Below are 7,214 nucleotides of genomic sequence, written 5' to 3' on the forward strand. Positions count from 1 at the left end.
AATTAGAACCTGACCCTACATATATCTTGTCTTGATACCATTTTCTCTGCCTAAAATGCTGCTCTGGCCCTTTTTAATTTAGCAACATTTTAACACCTTGTATGTTTCATTTTAAGGTTGACCATGAAATATTTTCCTGCCCTCTAACCATGGTCATCTCTTCCGTTGTCTTCAAGTCCCAATGCTTCATGAAGCCACTCTCTACCCTTGACACTCCTCTATAGTTCATTTAGATTATTTTGATTAGTTTTATAAAGGTAGCAGTCGTGCAAATTAGAGATATAAATTGCTTTAAACCTTTAGATTTACTTCTCTGCTATACATCTTAGTCATACTAATGTGACTTTTAATATTTTAACATGTTGGAAACAATTAATTTAATCAACCTACTGTGTAGTCATCTTGGTACAAGAATTAGCAAAACTGTAGCTGCCCTCCTGGCGTAGGGAGACAAATGTTGGAGAAAGTGAACAGTCAAATGTATAGAATGTGACAAGGGCTCAATTCTGCAGTTAGAAATATAAAGTAGAAGGAAGATGAACTTGTCAAAGGGATATCTGTTGCAATTTACCATGGAGAAATCAGGAAAGAGCTCAGGGACAAACTGAAATGTAAGCTGAGGTCCCAAGAACTGGGGAAAGGGAGCCCGGTGCCCCACTGTGTGAAGTGCAGAAAGGCTGACATGGGGTCAGCCTACCTTAGGACACAGCACAATACACAAAGGCCTCCGAACTTCAAAGCAGTGGCAGGTGCAGGCCACCAAAGAAGGCAGCCTGGCCATCACACCACATAGCTCAGTGTGTGACCTTCACCTCATCAGCAAGGTGGAACCACTGGGACCATTTCTCTGTCAGACACAAACCCACTCTGTTCCCCTTTAGGTGTGTGTTGTGTTTTCCCAGCTGTGCAGGGTGTCAGTAGGGCGGCCGGACCCCTGAGCTGCGTCCTCAGACAGGCAGACCCTGTGTCTGGGGCTGAGACTGCCCAGAGTCTGCACAGAGTGTGTGTGGTGAACACCTACTCCCTTCTCCTGGGTTTGGAGATACTTTACTGTTGTTGGTGTTCACAGCAGTCTCTGGACCCATTATGCTGTTCCTGGTGAGAATGATGAGCAATCTAACTAGAATCTAACATTGTCCCTTTCATTATAAACTGTCATTTTTCTATCATGCTTGGACTCTATTGGAGAATTCTACCAGCACCCACATAGAGAAGAACAGCCATGAGTTGAAGGAACATATCACTTTCCGAAGTGTCTTGTGCAAGGACAAACAAGCACTACTAGGTCCGAGTAAATGTCAAGGCTCACACTGGCCTCCTGTCCAGGGCTCTGTGGTCAGGGATAACTTGGATGATTATTCAAGGAACTTGGAGTGCCTGGGACACAGAGAGAAATGAGGGACAGGAGGAAGAGTCACATCACAGCCCACCTAGGTGTCACACTGGCACCACCAGGTGTAGGCAGTGAGCAGGTCCCCTAGGAAGGCGGGAGGAAGGCAAGCTCACAGGACACAGACCCCAAATGTTGTGTGTTCATAGGGCTGGGTGGCTGCACACAGAGCAGCAGGGGAGCTGTGGCTGTCCCAGCACATACTCTGAGGACCTGAGAGGCTCCTGCTGCCATCTCTTCTCCACACCCACTTTCCTGCTTCATTTACAGATGAGCGTGACATTCTGGGGTCAGAACCTCAGCACCCACAGCACCAGCAAGGGACTCAGGCTCCTGGTGAGATGCTGCCCTCAGGGCTCTTTTTCCTGCAACCCTGGAAGCTGCATTTCACAGAAAGAATCAAATCAGTTCTCTGCAGATTCAAGGCAAAAAGAGTGCGTGTGGCATAAAAGAGCTCAGGACTTACATGAGTGCATTGGGTGTGGGTGTCTGTGGACGTGAGAGCCTGACTTAGTTACACAGCTGGATGACGTTGGCCGTGAGCACACTGTGGGTGCAGCTCCTGTGCTTGTTAATTACCTAACAGTTCATGTTAACGTTTTCTAAGGTCAGATGTGTGACCCAGGCCTGTTCTATAAAGCTTCAACACTTGGGGAAATCGTGTTTGGTAGTCCTCAGAGTTAGTGATGCTATGACTGTGTGCACTTTAGTCTGATTGCCTAACACGTGGGACTCTTCTGTGGGTTGTATTGACTCCACACTAAATTGGTCACAGTGAAAAGACAGAGAAGTAGATGCAGACAGCGGCAGCATCCTTGGCACTTTCCTGCCAATTTGTGTCTGAACCCATAGTTCCTCCTTGAGATTCTTAGAATTTGAAACTGTATCTTGTTCAGAAAGTTTGATTTAATATTCTGGGGTTTCTATTCCAAAGTGTCTAGAATACCAAAAATACCTTACTGGGATCTGATCAAACTAAAAAGCTTCTGCACAGCCAAGAACACAGTAAGTAAAGCAAGCAGACAGCCTTCAGAATGGGAGAGGATATTTGCAGGTTATGTTACTGACAAAGTTTTGATAACCAGAATCCACAGAGAACTCAAACTTATCAATAGGAAAAGAACAAGTGATCCCATTTTATTGTGGGCAAGAGACATGAACAGAAGCTTCTCTGAAGAAGCTACAGACACATGGACTACAGACACATGAAAATATGCTCATCATCTTTAATCATCAGAGAAATGCAAATCAAAACTACTTTGAGATATCATCTAACTCCAGTAAGAGTAGCCCACATCACAAAATCCCAAAACTACAGATGTTGGCGTGGATGTGGAGAAAAAGGAACACTTCTGCACTGCTGGTGGGAATGCAAGCTAATATGTCCCTTTTGGAAAGAAGTTTGGAGAACACTCAGGGATCTAAATGTAGACCCACCATTTGATCCTGCAATTCCTCTTCTGGTTGTATATCCAAAAGACTAAAAATCACTTTACAACAAAGATATTTGCCCCAGACTGTTCATTGCACTCAATTCATAATTGCCAAATCATGGAAGAAGCCAAGTGCCCATCAACCCAAGAATGGATTAATAAATTGTCATATATGTACACCATGGAATACTATGCAGCCTTAAAAAAGATGGAGACTTTACCTCTTTTATGTTTACATGGATGGAGTTGGAAAATATTCTTCTTAGTAAAGTATTTCAAGAATGAAAGAAAAAATATCCAATGTACTCAATACTTTTATGAAACCAATTTGTAATTACTCACATTTTCTTATGAAAGATAGATCACAACTACAGCCTAGGATGAAGGAGAGAAGTAGAGGAGGATGGGAGGGGAAGGGGGAGGTTCAATAGAGGGAGGTTAAATGGTGGGACCACACCTATGGAGTATATTGTAAGGGTACAAGTCAAATCTACTAAGTATAGAACATAAATGTCTTAACACAATAATTAAGTAAATGAGGTGAAAGCTATATTAATTAGTGTAATGTAACCATTCAAATTGTATTAAAAAAAAGCAACACATTGTACCCCATAAAAGCATAAATGTATTCATGATCTATGTGTACATGACTTAGTAAAGAAAAAAAACCCACAGAGTGTCTTGACTTGGACACATAGCAAACATTAACGACAGGCAAACACAGAGACTGAGCAGTGAGTACTTTATTTGGGATGGAGGAAGCAAACTGGGGATAAGGTACAGGAGTGACAGTGATACTCTTCTGCTCTCCAAGCAAGTACTGAACTGCTTTTCCTAATTCTTCATGGTCAGAAGCAGCATCTTCTCAGGAATCGGAGGCAGCGCCCACGGTTACGTTCCCAAGGAAAACACAATGCTCTGCAAAAGCAGATCTCTCCTCTCACTAGGAATATGGAAACAGAGAAAGCATAAGAAACTCAATCCTGGGGTCAGCAGTGATGCTGACATTGAATTCTAGAGAAGACACATGGTGGGTGATGTGTGACCCTGGTTATGTTACAGCTGGGCACATGAGCAGTCTCAGTCAAGGGGAACAAATACCCACACACACAGTGCTGGTCTCACTGGGGTCACATGACATTGTCATTAGTCCTCACTTTTCTGTTCCCTGCCCCCATCACACCTCCATCTCCCCACACCCCTCGGCCTCTCTGCAATACAGAGAGTCGAATTTTGTCTCTGCAATTAAGTTTTCTTTTTTAAATGTGCAAAGACAGAGTCAGTAATTCCCTCCACGTCTTAAATTTTAACAAAATCCACAGGCTATCTTGGAATCAAAATGTAAAGATCTTAGCAAAATAACTAAGAAAATGCCAGGAAAACTATGTTAACTAGTGTGATGAAAATACGTCAAACGGTCTATGAACCAAGTGTATGGTGCCCCATGATCATACTAATGTACACAGCTATGATTTAATTGAAAAATAAATAAAAAAATAAAACGTTTTGGAGAAAGAAGTTCTCTTATTTTTATTTCAGTCCCAGTATTCAATTATACAGGAGGAAATCAAGACCCACTGACATTTAGTAAAATCCCTTCATTGACATACAGTCCTGCAGACCCGAGCCCAGGGCCTGTCTCCAGTCCTCCTGCTCTACACCCTGAAGCTCTGCCATGTAGGTGTCTCTGACCTAGAGCTTGAAGGACGGAGTTTTTATTCAGTGTGATGGAAATGGCCAAATCCTCATCCTCTAGCCCAGGCTGCTCCTGGTCTGGGGCCTCCTCTCGCAGGAGCTCAGCCTTGGCCTGGAGGACCACCAGGAGAAGGGCAACCAGGAGGGTGAGGGTCCTCATGCTGGGATCACCTGGAAGACAGAGTTTAGGAGCCCAAGTGTGGGGCAATGAGGAGGCAGCCTATGTTCACAGTTCTGTGGGAGGAGGCTCAGAGACAAACAAGCCTCCACTCACCCACTCAGGCAGCGATGATGGCACTTCCCTGAATAGGGTGAGGGAAGCTCTTGCCCTCAGAGTGAGTCCCTCAGAGATTCCTCTGCTCTCCCAGCCATCATGGTGCTGTGATCTGTGTCCTACAATCTAGACTAGGTTGGAGCTAAGAGTGGTAATACGACCCCTGCTCTGTTATTCTCTTGCCATCTAATTGAGCACTTATTATTTTAATATCCAAGAAATAAAATAAACAGCACTTTCATTCACTCACTTCAAGGAATAAATTCCCCTTATCTTTTAACATGGACCCTGCTGCTGGCTATAGGTCTAGACCCTAGCCTGCACTGACCTGCATTCCAATGAAGCTAAGAGTTAATTCCCTGCAGGGTCAAGGCCATCGCAAAACTCATGAACAGGACTTTGAGTAACAGGGAGAGGAGGCACTTCCTTGTGTCAGTGCAGGGAGGACAGTGACAGCATCAGACTTTTGGTGAAATGAGCTCTCTGAGAAGAAATGTTAAAATATATTTATAATTTCCACCTCTATTAAGATATAAGCAACAATTAAAATTGTATTTGTCTAAGATGTTCTACCTTATGATTTGAAGTATTTCATACCTGGACCTTTATCTCACTCCATACACAAATGTCAACTCAAAATAGACCGAATATCCAAACATAAGACCCGAAACCATAAAACTTCTAAAAGAACTTCTAATTATAAAGCTGTGGCCTTAGTAAACGTAGAATGTAAATGTCTTAACACAATAACTAAGAAAATGCCAGGAAGGCTATGTTAACCAGTGTGATGAAAATGTGTCAAACAGTCTATAAAACCTGTGTATGGTGCCCCATGATGACATTAATGTACACAGCTATGATTTCATAAAAATAAATAAATAAATAAGCCAAAAAAAAAAAAAGAAAGAAAGAAAGCTGTGGCATCAATCTTGGCAATTACTTCCTGAATATGACACCAAAGGAACGGGCGATAAAAGGGAAACAGGCGAGCGTGACCACGAGCCTACACAGCACACACACAGCAAAGGGGCCACGAGCTGAGGGGAAAGCAGATGAGAAAGGAAGAGGAAATATCTGCAAACAGTGCATGAGATGTGGAGTTAATAACTGAATATATGGGAACACAAACAACTCACTAACAAAACTAAATAATCTGGAAAAAAAGAGCCAGTGGCGTGAATAGACTTCTATCACACGTATGTTTATTAGGTACGACACATCTAATATATATACAAATAACAGAATGTTGTAAGCAGATTCTATGGTCTCTATCAGACTCATCAAGTAGGACACGTGTTTCTGAAACAAACACTTTGATTTTCTCCTTTAACATAGTTGCTGCCATCACCGAGGCTGAGACAGATGGGCACCACCTGGGGGTTCACACACTGGTCTCTCTGGGGTGACACAACAGTCCTGGTTTGGAATCTAGGCCTGGCTTCAATGAAAGAATGACAAAATCTGAGTGGAAGTTTAGTTGTGTGTTACTTACAGGTCCTTAGGCTGGTCAGGGTGAGTGGAGAGGGCAGACAGCAGTCTCTGCCCCAAGGCTCTTGAAGCCACTGCAACCACACACAGGCAGGAGAGTCCTTCCCTATTTAAGGGTCATTTGGGATGATATTTCCCAACTTTGTGGGGGTGTGGGTGAATTTCTATTGGGTCCCATTTTGTTTGGTAGGTTTTGGTTTTGTTTTTGGAGCAAGTGTCTCACTCTGATGCTCAGCTACCCAGCCTGAATTAGTCAAAGCTAGGTCAGTACAGGGCCCCACACAGGGTACCCCGATCTGTCTGCTCAGCTTTGGTCAAGCCTAGGCAGCAGGAATCTCTGGTTCCTCCATTACTCCTGAGGCAGTGGACTCCACGGTGCCCAGGCTGGTGACCATGGCTGAATTCCCTGGGCCAAGTGGAAAGTAAAAGCCACCCCCAAATCCAGGTCTGCACATCGCAATGCACATTCTGTGCGTGACAAGGGTAAAGCTGCCAGTGTCTGCACATGGGAGGACTTGGAATCCGGTTCTCAACCAGCCTCCCCAGGACCAGGTCTAACCACAGAAGCAAATCAAAGCCATGTGGTAGGTGGGGTGCTGGAGATCACCTGGGAGAGATCACATGCCCCCCATTGTTGTTCATGGTGCTGCACGTGCTGGACTCTCCCTGTGTCAATGGTGTGTGTGCAGTGTGTGGTCCCCTGCAAGGAGCAAACACCTCCTTGCTTGAACAACATATAGTTCAAGGCTGAAAGATTGTCTCTGGACATTGGGTCCAAGAACTCATAAGATTGTTCCATGAGACATAACGTCTCTTGGGCAATCTTGGGGAGGCTGCCAGGGTAACAGAAAGATGGGCCTGTACCACCTGGTAATACTCAAATACTGTCCTCAGACCAATCCTGGGCCGGCTTAGGATCCCCTCAGTACCAAGC

General features: G+C 44.2%; 1 long non-coding RNA gene across 1 annotated transcript; it reads right to left on the reverse strand.

Annotated features, from left to right (window-relative positions):
• Nucleotides 1-3,556: 3,556 nt before the first annotated feature.
• LOC128590481 (uncharacterized) lies at nt 3,557-6,351 on the reverse strand. The gene is made up of 3 exons (XR_008381282.1): nt 6,285-6,351; nt 4,516-4,689; nt 3,557-3,766 (listed from the first exon to the last, which is right to left on the reverse strand). It is a non-coding gene; the product is annotated as an uncharacterized LOC128590481 (long non-coding RNA).
• Nucleotides 6,352-7,214: the final 863 nt, after the last annotated feature.

This window comes from Nycticebus coucang, chromosome 7, assembly GCF_027406575.1.
Source record: "Nycticebus coucang isolate mNycCou1 chromosome 7, mNycCou1.pri, whole genome shotgun sequence".
NCBI classification, from domain to species: domain Eukaryota; kingdom Metazoa; phylum Chordata; class Mammalia; order Primates; family Lorisidae; genus Nycticebus; species Nycticebus coucang.